At 33.8% G+C, this 17,147-nt stretch overlaps 1 long non-coding RNA gene across 6 annotated transcripts; it reads left to right on the top strand.

Annotated features, from left to right (window-relative positions):
- The first annotated feature begins 8,587 nt into the window (after positions 1-8,587).
- LOC141648563 (uncharacterized) lies at positions 8,588-12,256 on the top strand. 6 transcript variants are annotated; one of them, XR_012546051.1, is made up of 8 exons: positions 8,588-8,957; positions 9,694-9,800; positions 10,495-10,526; positions 10,650-10,769; positions 10,873-10,951; positions 11,064-11,140; positions 11,714-11,897; positions 12,063-12,256. It is a non-coding gene; the product is annotated as an uncharacterized LOC141648563 (long non-coding RNA). The 6 variants fall into 6 exon arrangements; XR_012546053.1 differs by having other exon boundaries at positions 8,666-8,957; positions 10,669-10,769; XR_012546054.1 differs by having other exon boundaries at positions 8,679-8,957; positions 10,474-10,526; positions 10,669-10,769.
- Positions 12,257-17,147: the final 4,891 nt, after the last annotated feature.

Genomic DNA, 17,147 nt, shown 5'->3' with positions numbered 1-17,147 from the left:
ATATTACAGTGTAAACAATTACTTGCCTTTTTTGTGCTTTTTGGAGGCACAATATCTCATGACATTAGCCGTCTAGAGTTGTAAAATGATTAAATATGTCCTTATTTTTATAATAAGACAAATAATAAATGGGATGGTAGGATTGTCTTATTATGAAAGGGGTGATATATTTGACTCATCTACCTATTTAGACGGATATATCTATCTATAGTGAAATTAATTGTTTTGGAGGTGTACTAACTTGATTACTTGACTACATGGTCCACAATTAATAATGAGGTGTCACGATATTGTCGATATGGCTCGGTTTGGTAAGACTAGCTAAAAAAACGACTCTTTTGTCTTAATTTTAGAATAGTTCTTACGAAAAATGAAAAAAAAAGGTAAAAAATGATTAAGAAGAGGGAAGGGTATGAATGTATGACTGATAACTAAATAGGTAAATGAAAGCTGAAAAAAAGCGATGATAATAATATCTTTTACTTTGTTGTACTGAGTATGTATTTATGTGAACTTTTAATAATACAACATTTTTCATTCACTTTTATTTATTTACATATTTTTCGTGGTCCATAGGTATTTTAAGAAAAGAAATATGATAAGATTGAAATGACGAAAATATAACATAAAATCGAAACAATTAGTCTCACTATGTATGTGAATAATGTGATGTTTAGATCAATTGTAGTGGTAGAAGTGATTGTATCAAAAGCATAAAATCGAAACGAAAAGAAATAATGTGCACAAGGCATACAACATAAATAGGATTATACATTCAGTTGTACCATAAGCATTGTACAACCAAGGTATAAGAATCCGAGCTTATGTGTATTTTTTATGAGCTAATTCAAAGTTCATGTTTTTAATGTGTAAATGTATGAGTTCGATACTTTCTAATAAAGCTCATATTATTTAACATAAAGCTCGGATACTTTGTCACGAAGCTCATATTCTACACCGTATAACATATACAACTAGCTAATTGGTTGTATGATCCATGAATGGGGCATACAAGGAATGAGATAAATTACTAACCTTTGAAATAACATGCCATTAAAAATTAACTTCAAATTGTACAATTACTAAAAAAGTGTTGGTGAAAATATGTTTCCCTATATGTAACCGTTGATGAATCTCCTTTTATATTAAGAGAATAAGGCTCTTAAATCGAGGCGGAAATTTGGTTTTTGTGACGGATCTATAAGCCGACTGACAAGTTCCTTCTTAGCAGTGGGAAACCATCCATTGTATTCTTGTTCAATGGATTATGCATTCCATTGATCCTTCCATCAAAAGCAGCATCTCGTATTTCGAGGATGCCCGTCTTCTTTAGAACGATTTGGCGGAAAGTTTTTCAACTGTGGATAGCTCTAAAATCCACGCCTTTAAATCGCAACTTCAGGATTGTCAGCAATTGAAAGGTATGACGGTCACCTCTTTTTTTGGTCAATTGAAAGCTTTATGGGACGCTATTGTCAATCACGAGCCGCCCTTCGCTTACAAGTGTGGTTGTTATCTGTGTGGTATTGATAAAGATGCCCTTGCCCGTCAAGATTCAGAACGGCTTCATAAGTTTCTTATGAGGTTGGATCGTAAGCTTTACGGTAATCTTTGCTCCTAACTTTTGTCTCTCGATACTCTGCCCTCTCTTAATCGTGCTTTTCAGTTGGCTTTACAAGAGGAACGCCATTGTTTGGGTGGGACTGTCACTGCTTCTGAAAATTTTCCCGCCTAAATTCTTTTAGCTAGAAATTGGGCCTAACTTTATCTAGAAATGTATTGGACCTAATATATGGTCTTTATATGTCATAGTATCTTAACAAACACCGCAACTTTTATAGTTGAGCCAAATGTATTTTATTCATCATTATCTCATTAGTCCAATATAAGTATCTTAAATGTCGTAAATCTATAAATACTATTAAAAGGCTACCCTAAAATGTTCAATTAAGTCCACGTAGACAATGCCATGTAGGATAAAAAAAAGCCACGCAGACATTTGAAGCCCACCTCAGCCCCATAACCCAAATGCCACATACACATTCATACCCAATTACCCCGTCTCTTATCATCACAGTTCTTACCGACAACGACAATCCCCTTGTTTCCGCTCATTTTGTTAACCGGCATTAATTTATTATTACATGGCATTAATTTAATTCATTTATCTATAAATTAATTTAGTTCACTTATCTATAATATTAAAAGATATTATCTATATTCTTAAATGATTTTTGTATATTAAATATATTGTTTTCCCAAATTTATGTAAACCTTAGAAATTACATCAAAATTTCATAATTTATAGTTAATATTGACATTTTAATTGAAATTTTTGTGATAAAACATGTTAATAAAATTTATAATTTATAATTAAAATTGAAATTTTTATAATAAAATATGTTAATAAATTAATTAAAACTCTTCATATTACTTACCACCCACCATTTTTATTAACATTTTTTCATATTTAATTCATTTTTTTAATTAAACAAGGAAATAAATTGATTAAAACTCTTCATAATACTTAACACTCACCAAATTAATTAAATTTTTTTTTCTATTTAATCAATTTTTATAATATAATATGTTAATAAATTGATTAAAACTCTTTATATTACTTAACAGTTAACACCAATAATTTTCATTAACATTTTTTCCTATTTAATTCACCTCTTGAGTTTCTCGGCAATCAATTATCTAATTAAATAATACCACAAAATAAATTAAAAATAAAATTAAAATATTGGATTTTATGGTTGTATAATGGCTATAAAACCTATAATAGTTTCTATCTATAAAATCTTATTGAAAGGCTAACAAAAAAATGTGACATTGCAAGTTTAATTGTGATGTGATAACTTTTAATGTGACATGGTAAAAAAAAAGTGATATGGATTACCAATTTAAGAAAATTAAAAAATATAAGGTAAAAAAAGTTAAAAAAAAATATAAGGGATAAACACAAAAAAAAAAAGAAAAAAAAATTGTAAACCATTGATCTCCTCTCATAATTTTTTATTTATTTATTTACCTTATTTATTTAATAACCATTATTTCCTTTATTTAATGAAATGACCTTTTAACTTTCCCTTAATCATTACTATATATACTCCGTATTTATGTACCATATTTTTTTATTTTTCTTTCATTCATAAAATTTTGAGAGAATTTGTAATAGAAGTTTTCATATATATAACTATTATATTCACCCTAATTTTCAATTTTATTCAAAAAATGGCACCTAAAGTATACATAGAAAAGTAAACTAATGTTTCATTTTTTATTTTTCTTATGTTTTGTATTAATTTGTTATTATTTTTTGTGTTTGTATTAATATTGCAGGAGAATGAATTTCCAACTTTATTCAAAAAATTGGTAGGTAAGGTATAGCTAAAGAATTAAATTAATTAATTCGCTTTTTTTTTTATTATGTTTTGAATTAATTAGAATCTTATTAGTTACTTTTTTGTGTTTATATTAATATTGCAGGAGAATGAATTTTCAACTTTATTCAAAAAATTGGTAGGTAAACTATACAATGAGAACTAAATTAATTGTTTCACTTTTTATTTTTATTATGTTTTGAATTAATTAGAATTTTATTAGTTATTTTTTTGTGTGTGTTTGTATTAATATTATAAGAGGATGACATACTCACATATCAATAACAATGCACGAGATTCGAAATAATGGCTATGGATCTTCTTTACAGATTTTTTTTTTGGTTTGGATGACTCTTTCATTTTTGTCAGTTTTTCATTTTTCTACAATGGTGTATTAGAAATATCGAATGGTAGCAAAAATCTTTAATAAGTTGTTGACATGTTGTTGCATTAATGTCCTTCACTCTTTCATACACTTTAGTCTCCTTTGTAACACTTATGTTTTATTTTTATTTTGTCAATCAGGTTACAAATCAAATTGTTTAGCCAAATTACGATACACATGTCAATTTGATCTTATCATAGTGTTATAATATGCATAAATAGTAATTATTTAGAAAACGATTCTTATTTTCCAATTCATTGTTTCAATTCCAATGTGTAATTAGTTTTGCTCATCTTATACTAATAATAATAATTATTAGAGCTCACCTATAAAGTTTTGATCCTTACTTTACTCTCTTACTTTTTGTCCCATATCTAATCTTATATATACTACGGAGTATATTATTATAACACAAAATGTGATATTTTAAATATATGTAATCTTTCCTTGGAATTATTTGGAATAGTTGTTAAAGTTGCTCACATAAAAGTTCACGACCGTTTCTTTGCAAGATAAACATAGGGCCAAGTACTTTAAAATGCACCAAAACGACAATAAAAACAGTATCTTCATTCAAGCCATAAAGAGGCAAAATGCAATGTTTGTTGGTGAAAAAAACCATTCATATTCTATAATCTTTAAGCCGGTCAAAGCAATGGTTAAATAATAAAGAGACAATTGAAGAATCGCTAATTAAAGAGACAATTGAAGAACCATTAATTGAACAGACAATTGAAGAATCATTAGCAACTCAAACGAGAAAATTGAGAGTCATTGATTTTCTTTCTATAAAATCTCATCAAAATACCAATTCATATTGTCTTATTTGATACCAGGTTGTCGAAACTAATATTACCCGTCCTTTGAAAACAAGGGACGACAATGGAGCGCAATTTCATGTTCCAATACTTCTATGGCGTCAAGATTGTCCATAAGACTAGAAGTACCCGAAAATTCAATTTGACGGATTGTGTCCTCACTTCAAAACAACCAAGCTATTCACATTTTGGTTTGCGTACCATCCAGAATAAAAAATTTGGTGTATTAAACTTTTGTTTTAAAATACCGGCCCCCCAGTCGTGTTTATTTATTTACTTTTTTTTTAGTTATTTGTGAGTGGTTTTTTTAATTAAAATTAAACAAATGATTGAGAGGAGGACTACTCCATATAAGTTATTCACAAATTAAATACTTAAACACAATCAATTATTAACGATCCCGTGATTTTCACGGGCTCCAAAACTAGTTTTATATTTAAAACGTATGCATATTTTACTCAACTTATTAAAATCAGTGTGTCCTTTTCACTTTTTATTCTTTAAATTTTTTACACCGTTTAAATTGTTACTCCGTATATTGTAACAAAAATTACACAAATAGTTATATGTTTCAAATGCGTAAAAATAAGCATAAGTTTTTTTAATTAAACTAAAAATCTTATTTTTTTAATCATAAACTTATTTTGAGTAAAAATGTAAAATTCGTTCTATTTTAGTATTTTTACACATTAACAGTTGTAGATAATTAAAAATAAAATTCAAAGTTTATTTATATACTCGTATTAATATTATTAGCTCTAATTGTTAAGTTCTTTACACACGACAATCTAAAATATCGTGCATTCGCACGGGCTTTATACTAGTTAGAAATTAAAATAACAATATGTGGGAATAATTTTGTTTATAAGACAATACTTAAGGAAATTTCAATTTTATTGTTCTTTCCATTCCTTTGCTTTGGATTATCCAATCCTACCTCAACTATATGGTGGGAATTTTTTTAAAATTTTATTGTAATTAAAATAGGAGGGAGTACATTTTTTTTTTTTTTATCATAACGGGTAACTGTCATTATATTCCTCACGTTAAATACAGTGCCTAATTGAAAGGCATTTAAGGAATAAACCTTTGGCCTCATACTAATGTGAAATGAAATTAGACAAAAGACACACTCCAGGATGAACGGTACAAGCTGAACGTGACTGTGCTGGCTCCAGAATTCCAAAAGATTAACGCATATCAGACTATGTGGCGTGAGAAGTCTTTAAATACAAGACTTGTACTAGGGAGGGAGTTATTTCCGAACCAAGGTAAGCTAACCACCCTACTCGACAGCACACGTGCAAAAAAGCGTTATTCTTGTCCAAGCCCTATTTTAATGTTCACCTACGTTGCAGAGTTACATTCAATTGGAAAGTTTTTGATGGCCCGACCAGTTGGAGATCACAACATTTACGGAAGACACCGGCAAACTGTTTTGTATGTTAGCACCGGAAATATTTCACATGAAACATTCTGTAATTGTCTAATCCAACTACTCCTTATTCCGTAACACGTTTTCAGTAAAGCATTCGTACCATTGATAACAAATACCAACCACTATAGTTGTGTGTGCCACGCCTTAATCACTTACGACAGTAATGCCTCATATAGCCACGACTCTGTGAGGATCTGCGATAAACGTACCGCCTTCTACGACATCTAAAATGACAATACTGTTTTCCTCATATTACAGTTGTACTTAAACTTTGTATTTGCAGATACTTCAGGGGGACAACACAGCATTTGGGGACGTTCAATCTTCGTTAAAGAATGTATCGCTCACAATTGAAGTGTCACCCAAAACAACATTTGGGGACGTTCAGTCTTCGTTAAAGGATATACCGCTCACAATTGAAGTGTCGCCCAAAACAAAGCTTTCAAGAAAGAATATTTTGCAGTAGGACTACGAGGAGTTAAAACTGCCCCGAAACAAGCTGCAAACGTGCCTGCATCTGAGAGTCAGGAACGAAATATAACATTTGGTAACGCAGACCAAATTGCCCAGTAGCTAGGCAGCTGGATTTGGGAAGCGCACTGAAACAACTCAAAAACCTCGCGCTGGTTGAAGTTGCAATTAGTTCTGAGTACCCATCGCCACAAAAGCTTCGCGAAAACTGTTGCCTCCACTCCAGAAACCTCTGCTTAGACCAATCCAAAATGCAACGCTGCAAAACAAGCTGCTGGTTCGCCTTTGAAAATAAAAAAGGCTTCTACCAGCTCGTCTGCAGCCCATTAGCATTGGCATTACATATTGGAAGGTCAAAGGTTCTAAGTACACAATGGGCTCTTTGTAAGTTCCAGAATAATATTCCTACAGATTTTAAACTCCCCCTTTCAAACTAATGGATTCAAAGACCTATAATAAATCCATCGTAAATTAGCCCAAAGTCCCAAACCTATAATGTGATTGCACCCCTCAGGGTTGCTTTGCGCGATGATGAACTTACCATTCAGAGCCCAATTGGGCCGATGGCTTCTTATATGCCATGGTCAACCAGCAGTTAATCAGCGGACTCAGGAGATGTTCATGTCAGTCGCTCCTCATCTCACCCGCTACTTTCCCTACCTAGCTTTTATCATTTGGCCTTTGGTGTGTATGTTTAGCACTGCACGCTGTGTTCTGTACCTCAACTCCGCTGAAAAATAATATGGCCTGACACCTTAGGCGTGTTATATGCATTTTAATCCCTACATTACTTCTATGAGAATGTCGATTTGCCCTTCAAGTTTTGGAAGCCAATTTGGCTAAGGAATTAACCTCTCTAAATCTGAAATACAACTAGTCTTCACAACAACAACAACAACAACAACAACAACAACAACAACAACAACAACAACAACAACAACAACAACAACAACAACAACAACAACAACAACAACAACAACAACAACAACAACAACAACAACAACAGAGCCTTAGTCCCAAAATGATTTGAGTTCGGCTAACATGAATCATCCTTTGGAACCGCCATGGGTAAACACATATCTCAAAAAGCGAAAATATAGGGGGGAAAAGGAAAACAAGAGTGGAGTGAAACATAATACAAAAGCCAAAGGAAACTTACAGATTTTAAAATCGAAGTCCCCATTTCCTTTATAAAAACTTAAAAATTAAATTGAGAATAAAAATTAAAACGATTTTGAAAATCGAAGCGAAACTTAATATAAGAAAGTTGGTAAAAAAGTGTAATAAATCCAAAAATAACAAATAATTTTTCTAAAAAAACTTAAATAAAAATATCAAATACTAAAAATCCACATGTATCATTTCCCTGATTCCCTCCATCAAATACAACTAGTCTTCTTAATCAAATTATAACAATTTAATGAAAGAATGTCTTCAAGTATATAAGGGATTAGAGGTGGCAATCGGGTCGGGTCTGGGTCGGGTCAAATCGGATCGGGTCATTTCGGGTTCGGGTCATATCAGGTCAGCATACCCTTTGGGGTCGAGTCGGGTCCGGGTCATATCAAGTCAGCATACCCTTTCGGGTTGAGTCGGGTCAGGTTCGGTTCGTTATCGGGTCGGGTCGTTATCGGGTCGGGTCATTTCCGGTCAAATGATGTATCGGGTCGGGTCGGGTCATTATCGGGTCCGATTACTTAACCGTGTTACAATTTATTTACCATTAAACTTAGTTTTTAACCTATTATTTTGTTTAGTTTCTTCATTAATAAATCAAACGTATCAATCTAACACTAGTAGAAAAAACCCCTATCGTGACGCCTTTATCGTGGCGGTTCTAATAGAACCGACGCAAAAAGCCCAAAAAATTGGCGGGAGCAAATTTTTCATGCTGTAGGAGGTCTATTGTGGCGGTTTAAATTAAGAACCGACGTGATAGTAGAAGTTATTATGGCGGTTTCATATAGAAAACGCCACTATAAGTCAATTATGGCGGTTCTATTAACAACCGACGTAAATAGCGACGTTAAAGGTAATAATAAGTGACCATACTTTTTAATAAAGAACCGTCATTATATGTTTTTATGACAGTTTTAATGACAACCGAACACACACAAAAAAGTAAAATCCCTTTTTTTCTTGGTGTATCAAAACCCTTTAGAATTCCATAGTTATTAACTGATCGGGAATTCAAGATCATTTACAATTTCCTTCGTCTTCATCTTCCCCCTACCGCCAAACCCTTAATCATCATTACTCTACGTCGCTGTCCACTGTTCTCTGTCCAACGCCACCGTTGTCCGCCACCATTTCCTATTTCCTGTAAGGTTACGAACTCAATTCAGTTTTCGAATGAAGCAACCTTAATGTCGCCCTCTCGCTGTTCATTAATGTCACCGTTGAGAGTCCCGCTTCAGCTACTGTCGTGCCGCCATCGATGACCACCAGTAACTTAATGGGTACAACTCTCTACTCTCATACTTCCTTAATCATAGTTTTAAAGTTGTATGGAAGGAAATCCATTCATTAGGGTTTTGATGTTTAACATCTCTTAATATTAAACATCAATTGTCTGTTATTTGTCGTTTAATTTCGATTGCAATGTCTCGTATTGGTTTTCCCCAAATTACAAACCCTAAATCCGAGTCTAATTGATTTTATCATGCTATTAGTTGTCACTTGGGGAATTTAAAGTTATTCAATTTCAGAATCATGCTTAGTTGTCCAAGATGGCAATGGCGTATCATTTTTTTTTCCTGTAAATTGTCCTATTTTTCATTCATTTCCTGCTGAATTGGTATCATTTTAGTGTGTTTCTCCTCTAATTTTGCTTTGTTCTACTCTAATTTATACTAGTAAAGATCATTGCTACTAGACTTTACCGCATATGGATTGCATTTAGCAAGCTTAGATTGTTAGAGCTAGAAAACTTAAGTTATTGAGACCGAGATCTATACTATGATCAACTGTATTCTGGAACCTTTGCTGTGACCATAGGGTCCTTGATCACAAAGAAATGGATGAACTTCCTATTATTGATGAGACATTTTGGTCACCATAAGAAATTTTATGCGACGATATTAGTATGGATTTCGTGTTTCCAAATACTATCCAAGACGGGAAGATATTGGGAGAGTTCAATAATGCACTTCCAAACTATTACCTTGAACAATTTTCCATTCTGCATCTTTGCAGGTGACGGGGAAAGAGTAGATGATTCCAGGAGGTACATTGTATGATCCATCAGAGTACACACCCATAGAGACAAAAGTGCCCTGCCATCAATAATTAAGATTAATACGGTAAACTCTTACACATTAAGGATAGAAACAGCTGAAATCTGAATAATTATAACTATCCAAAAGGCCAAATATGGAATTACGGAGGTATAATTTAGCACCGACCTTAGGAGTTCCAAGCACCCAATCACGAATGTGGTCGCATGTTCAGCTGGCAGCAGACAATGCACTAGACAGCAGACTTTGTCCTATTGAATGACAAGGTGTTCTGTTTATGTTTGTATCTCTTTCATGTTGTTTTTGTTACATGGCATTAGCAATGCACTAGGCTTTACTTGAAAGAAGCTTTGTGCAGTTTTATCTATTTGTCTGATTGTCTTAGTTCAGTTAACGTGCTCATGGGCTCTACTGTCTTCTTTCGCCAAATTTTCAGTTTGAATTTTCTTGTGTATTATAATTTTTTAGGGATGGGGTTAAATTAGACGCTGATGTTGGTGGTTCTCAGCCTTCAGCATATGGCTCCCTGTGTTTGTTTGCATTCACCAATTCGACCTTCACTCTGAACACCGGTCTACCGTGGAACGAAGCTACCTTCAAACGCTGACCATTCCCCCATTCGAACGCTACACTCTAGTCATTGATTTATCTTTGTTTGCTAAGTTAGTAGAGTAATTTTTATTGATTCTGTTTTTATTAATTTGTTTCTTGTGAATAATTTTGATCAACACCACCGAAGTGTTTCTTTTGGTAATTCCAGATTTTTGCTTGAAGCTGAAGAGGTTATTAGAGGTTTGTTTTATGCTCCTTTTCTAGTTGTATTGCCCAAACTCCATACTTGAAATAATTCTTGTTACTTCTTCATGTTAGTGCCCATTTCTGGAAGTTAACTTTCTTGTTATCATAATTTTGTAGTAATTGGTATTGATGATAGGTGGGCATTCTCTTTTTTGTGTTCGAATTTAATGATAATCAACTACTGGCTTTCAAGTTGTTGATACTGGTCCGGCTTTGTGAGTTTTTTACCCTTACTAGGTTAGTGAAATGCTATTTTTACCAGTCTTCTCAATTTTTTTAAGATTTAAGATGTGTGCGCTGCTTCGCATATTTGATACTTGGAATTTCCTTGCATTTGCAGTGTTCGTACACCAATTTCAATGAATTCTTCTTGCTATATTTCCTGGTTTTTCACATTTACTTCTTTTCCTATGCTAATGGTATGACGTTTTGCCTTATATGCGGTCGTTTTATTGTCCTGGGACTTATTTCAGTGTTGCTTTAGTTCAAATAATATGTTTTATGACCCTTTTATATATTTTTCGTGTGTAGGTTTTTCATAAATGGCTTTATCTACTACTGCAGCGTTTGTGCAACATCTTATAATGTATTTCTGGAACAGATTTGAGGTAGATGATTTTATTTTGCTTTTTAGCTAGAAGCCTTATGCCATGAAGTTAAATTATCATTATTTCTCTTGTTTTATTGGAATTTGTACAATCCTGGTTGATGCTTATATGTTGTAAGGATGTTGACGAGTTACTTGGCAAATAAACCAGTTTCCTGTAATTTTTCTGCCGCCAACCATTGTTTTATTTTTGTACCTTTCTGCTTACTTGCTACTCATCATTCTCTACTAGGATGTCCAATTTTGTTTGTTGAATCTACTTTGTGCATCTATCCCCTTAATAAAGGGAATTTCATGTATGAGGAGGATGGGTAATGTAGTCCTACACTCTTACTTATTCCTGATGTCATATTTCCTCTATTTTGCTTCTCTTTCGAATGGAACCAAGCCTCACATTTGTTAGGCTCTTAATAAGATGGGTTATTAAATTGACAGCACTTCTTTTTATTGTGAAGTTAGTCATGTAATACCACTTTGATGTAATTTTCATCCATCAATCGGAACAGTCTTAACCTGCTCCTTTGAGGCACTGGTGCTGTATGTTAACGTGTGCCTCTTTCTCTTAAATGGTCAGGTCCCTGCTTTACAAAAATTCCAGCAAAATCGGCGTACACAGATGCAGCGGCACCCAGACTTCCACCCATTATCTTGTCTACCATACTTGCCTCAACATTACACATTACTCGGTTGAATACAATGAACAACGCGCCTACCAATTCAGATGATATCCTGAGCTTTCAACCCTCTGGCAAACCTAGGTACTGATGTTTTAAGGTCTTATTAGTTATTACTTGCGCTGGTTTTGTCTCACTCATGCAAAAGCTTTCGATCAAACCTGTGAGTGTTCTATAGTGTCTTGTGTTGATTTTAGTCATATGTATGGTGTTTTTTTAACTATTGGTTTGCTAAATGTATTATTGCAGATTCAACTATGTTGATTGACGAAATGAAAGATAAAGACGTGTGGGGGTATTAAATGTTTAGAGAACATGAAATGTTAGATTAGTTTATTCACCGAGACGGCATGTATGTGATTATTTATACACTTGGATGTATAATTTTGAACATCGACATTATTGTTCTGCCGGATGATATGCAAGTTCGTTGGTTGACATTCTTTTGTATGTATTGTTTGTTTATTTCGCTATTTGGCTTATTAAATCAATGTCTACATTTTTGCCGAAATTTTGGTAGCAAATAATTTTATTTTATTTTTTAAAAAAAAAAATATCTATGGTGGCGGTTCTTAGGTAAGAAACGCCACTATTAATTCATCTTTAGTGGCGGTTCATTACTAACAACCGACGTCATAATTACCTTTAGTGGCGGTTCTTTAACAACCGACGTTATAGAGAATATCTAGTGGCGGGTTGTGGTGGAATGTTAATTATTGAATACCTATGGTGGCGGTTTTCAATAGATAACTGCCACTATAGATGAGTTACAGTGGCGGTTCTTGTCTAACAACCGTCGTATTATATAAGTTTATAATGGCGGTTTTGTATAACAACCGCCACTACAGGAGAGCTATTGCGGCGGTTCAACAACTGCCTACAACCGTCGTAAAGTTTATACGACGCCATGATAAACGACGGACCCTAAATCTCTAAAAACCGCCACAAAAGGTCATTTATAACCGCCACCGTAGGGGGTTTTTCTACTAGTGTAAACACAAAATTACTTTCATTTAGATCAAAAATAACCTTAATAATTATCGGGTCAGTATCGGGTCGGGTCAATATTGGGTCAGGGTCTGGTCGCAATATTTTCGGGCCGGGTCGGATTGGGTGTGCCCGGGTTCGGGCCGGGTCAGACTTGTCAGCTCTATAAGGGATACTAAGAGTAGTTTATTCTATGACACCTTGTTTAGTCGGATTGTTATTACATCAAAAACTCAGTTATAAAAGAATTCTCCTAGAATAACACTCTTTTAATCCTCTCAAACAAAAACAAGAAAAATAACAAACTCTTCTAACCGATTCTCCCTCCCATCAACAACTCTAACTAACTTCCAAGAAACCATTTTTTCAAACATGGCTTCCTCAAAGGAAACGATTCTAAACAACCCTAACTTGCTGAGTTTAATCACCGATCGTCTTCCCTATAAACAAGTTACCCAAATGTCAGTATTAACTCCAACCTTTAGAAGTTGTGCGCGCATGCGTCGAAAGATTATCGTCGAAAACCCGATTACTCGAGAATGTTTGGAGTCGATCAAACAGAATGCTGCTGGTTACGAGGAGGGTTTTGTTCTTGACCTCTTAGAAATATCATTCGGAGATGGAATATTTGGCGGCGATATTCGCTCTCCACTCTCTCTTCTTGGACCATACATTTTGATAATTTAGAGTTTAATGGGGCTTTGTACCTAAAGATGGGAAATGCAGTCATGGGTCAAGCTTTCTTCTCGGCTTTGGGTGAAAGATTAAAGAATGCGATTTTTAAAACCGTCACATTTAGCGACTCAGAGGATGGGGTTGTGCATACGCCCTGCTATTTTACACCTGAAACTACTCCTGCTGGTATTGAAATGGTCAACATTGAAGTAACTTTTGGAATCAACCGCCATCCGATCACGGATTTCCTAGATAGGGTTTTCTCCGCTTGTACCCCGAAATTACTAAACATAGAAGTTCTATCATACACCAGTAACCAAGTCATTGCGGTAATTTCCTAATATTTACACCTTTGATTGATTTGATTTACATGTGTATATGTTCTAGTTACCATATATTGTTGTTGTTAACAATGTTGTACTTACCATAATCGTAATTATGTATCGGTTGTATCGTGTTTAGGGCTAGGATTAGCTTATTCTTCTCTTTGTATAATCATCAATGATACCTTTTATTTGTAAGCCGGGTGTTGGGACTGTTATGATACCTTGTTGGGACTGTTTAGGGCTAGGATTAACTTATTTCAATATATGAGAATCATTAAACCGGGGAAAGCTTTGGCAGAGGTAGGGAAGAGTGCGGGGAGTTCGTCTTGGCGTAATATTTGTAAGTCGAGTGTTGGGACTATTATGTCTTCGGGGGTGGGGTCGTGGAGGTGGTAGTAGGAGTCGTGTTGATGGTGGATAGTGTGTTCTAGTTGTTGTTTGTGGGCCATGAGTTTGTATATCCTTGAAGATGTTTTGCTCTATCTAAAATGTCTTCTTTGCTACTTCCTTATCGAGACATGGTAACACTACATCAGTTAGTTTTACTCACGCCATTCTCTATTATCTGGTTTGTAGCATTTGGAGGAGCCGCTCAAGAAAAGTTTTACAGCTATGACGAAGACATTCACAAAGAAAAATGAGCAATTCATTCCACTGATTGCTGGTGGTAGCTGATGTGGACGACTTGTCCTAGTTTATATTTCAGTCAGTTGTTATACTTGGATATCCTAGAATAATGTGTAACCAGTATCTATAAAATCTTATTAAAAGGCCAGTCTTAAAAGGCCACGTAGACAATGCCACGTAAAATAAGGAAAAGCCACGTATGCATTTGCAATGCCACATCTTAATCCACATGTCACTTTAATCCATAAAATTGTATTAAAAGGCTATTTGAAACACCTATTAAATGTCACGTAGACATCGACTAAACCACCTAGTATTATAAATGTCACGTAGACATCGATTAAAAGCCACCTAGCAATAAATTATTTTTTAATCCACTCTTTTTTCCTTCTTTAAAAAAAAACCAAAATCGGATTAGTAATCCATGTTCTTTTACTCCACCCACATATGAATCAACTACATATACAATTTTCAAAATATCATCTTCCCCAATTTTTTTGCCAAAATGCCTTTGAATTGTCGATGTCCGCGTTGAAATATATTTATATCTATACAATATAGTTAAATGACTAGCTAAATCATCTATAAAATACCATTAAAATACTACCTTGATTAGTATTTAATTGCCATGTGAAACTCTCAAAACCTTCCTAATATGCTATAATATTTCATGTCTAATTAAGTTTTAATAATAATAATAATAATAATAACAATAATAATAACAACAATAATAATAATAATAATAATAACAATAATAATAATAATAACACATTCAAGATCTTTTATTATGCATTTACTCTACTTTTGTTTTTCTTCTTCTCCCATTCATTGTAAGTTCGTAACCTAATTTCAACCTTTCATCTTACTCTTGAATTCTTAATCTTAATGAATATTATAGCATTTTTTTATATATATACTTCATCTCTTTAATTAAGTGAAATTACATATCTTTTATGTATATCTTGGTATTGATTTTATTATGGTTTTTTTTTAACATTTCTATTAGTAAATTAAGTCTAACCTCTTTATTTTGTTGTATTTTATAGGATTCAATGTCATGATCTTCTTTGATATGCACGCTTTATTGTTATGTTGTAAGTTACTACTTTCGCCTATTGTTTTATTTTTCCATTTTTTTTTATTTGTTTAACCCTTTAATTTTCATATATATATAGTTTCTATTCTTACCAGCTTTGAGTTCAACATGACAAACAAAACCTTATATTCACCTGATTCATAAATTTTCAAAAAATATTTAAAAAATATAAGTTGCAAACACAAAAAAATAAATAAAATTGATGCAAATATTTTATCTCCCTCCCATAACTTTGGTTATCAATTTACCCTATTTATTTAACTTTATTATGTAACACCCCGTAATTTCGGACCGTTAATATATTTCGAAAATAATTAATTAATCAAGTAAAATTTGACATTAATGTATATTGTAACACCCCGTAATTTCGGACCGTTAATATATTTTGAAAATAATTAAATTATACCAAGTTGTAGATCGCGACGAGAGGATTCCGGAAATGTAAATTTCGTGAAAAACCGATAAGAAACGAGGAAGTTGTGACGATTTTGGCTTGATTTTTGGTTGAAATGTGTTTGGTATTGGTTTTTAGAGGTTGAAGATGAGAATAGAACAAAAATCAGAAAAAAAAAAAAAAAAAAAAGAAAAGAAAACCAATACCAAACACATTTCAAACCCCTTTCCTTTCTCCCTTTCCCGCGGACCAAACCCCTTCCCCTTTTCTTTTCTTTTTTTTTTTTTTCTGATTTTTGTTCTATTCTCATCTTCAACCTCTAAAAACCAATACCAAACACATTTCAACCAAAAATCAAGCCAAAATCGTCACAACTTCCTCGTTTCTTATCGGTTTTTCACGAAATTTACATTTCCGGAATCCTCTCGTCGCGATCTACAACAAATCATGGGGTTCCAAAAGATATAGTTTCAGATCGAGATCCTCGATTTTGTTCTCGTTTCTGGACTGCATTACAGGAGGCCTTGGGTAGTAAACTGTTGATGAGCACTGCTTTTCACGCTGCCACTGATGGTCAAACTGAGAGAACAATTCAAACTTTAGAGGATCTTCTTCGTGCCTGTGCTTTAGATTACCAAACTTCTTGGGAGAAATGTTTGCCTCTGGTTGAATTCTCTTACAACAACAGCTATCAAGCCTCCATTAAAATGGCACCATATGAAGCTCTGTATGGTAGAAAATGCCGTACTCCTGTATGTTGGGATCAAACCCAAAATGTTCCAATGTTAGGACCTGATTTGGTGACCGAGTCCATTGAACAAGTTAAGATCATTCGGGAGCGGATGAAAGCCGCTCAGGACCGTCAAAAGTCATATGCTGATGTCCGTCGTCGACCACTTTCCTTTGAGGTTGATGATCAAGTATTCCTTAAAGTGTCACCTATGAAAGGGGTGAAACGGTTTGGCGTTAAAGGGAAGCTGAGCCCTAAATATATTGGACCTTTTCGGGTGGTTGAAAAGATTGTTTGATGGGAATAAACCGAGCACATTTAGTCAATCGGTCCACAATCACCCAAATAGCATTCTTCCCAGTGGCAGTCCTGGGTAAAGCCATCACAAAGTCCATGGAAATAGACTCCCATTTCCAAAGAGGAACATCCAAGGGTTGAAGCAAACCCCCGGGCTTTTGATGTTCTATCTTTACTTTCTGACAAGTGAGGCATTTACCGA

This window comes from Silene latifolia, chromosome 3 (genome assembly GCF_048544455.1).
Source record: "Silene latifolia isolate original U9 population chromosome 3, ASM4854445v1, whole genome shotgun sequence".
NCBI classification, from domain to species: domain Eukaryota; kingdom Viridiplantae; phylum Streptophyta; class Magnoliopsida; order Caryophyllales; family Caryophyllaceae; genus Silene; species Silene latifolia.
Note: the sequence above shows the minus strand (reverse complement) of the source record. Positions and strands in the feature narration are given on the sequence as shown.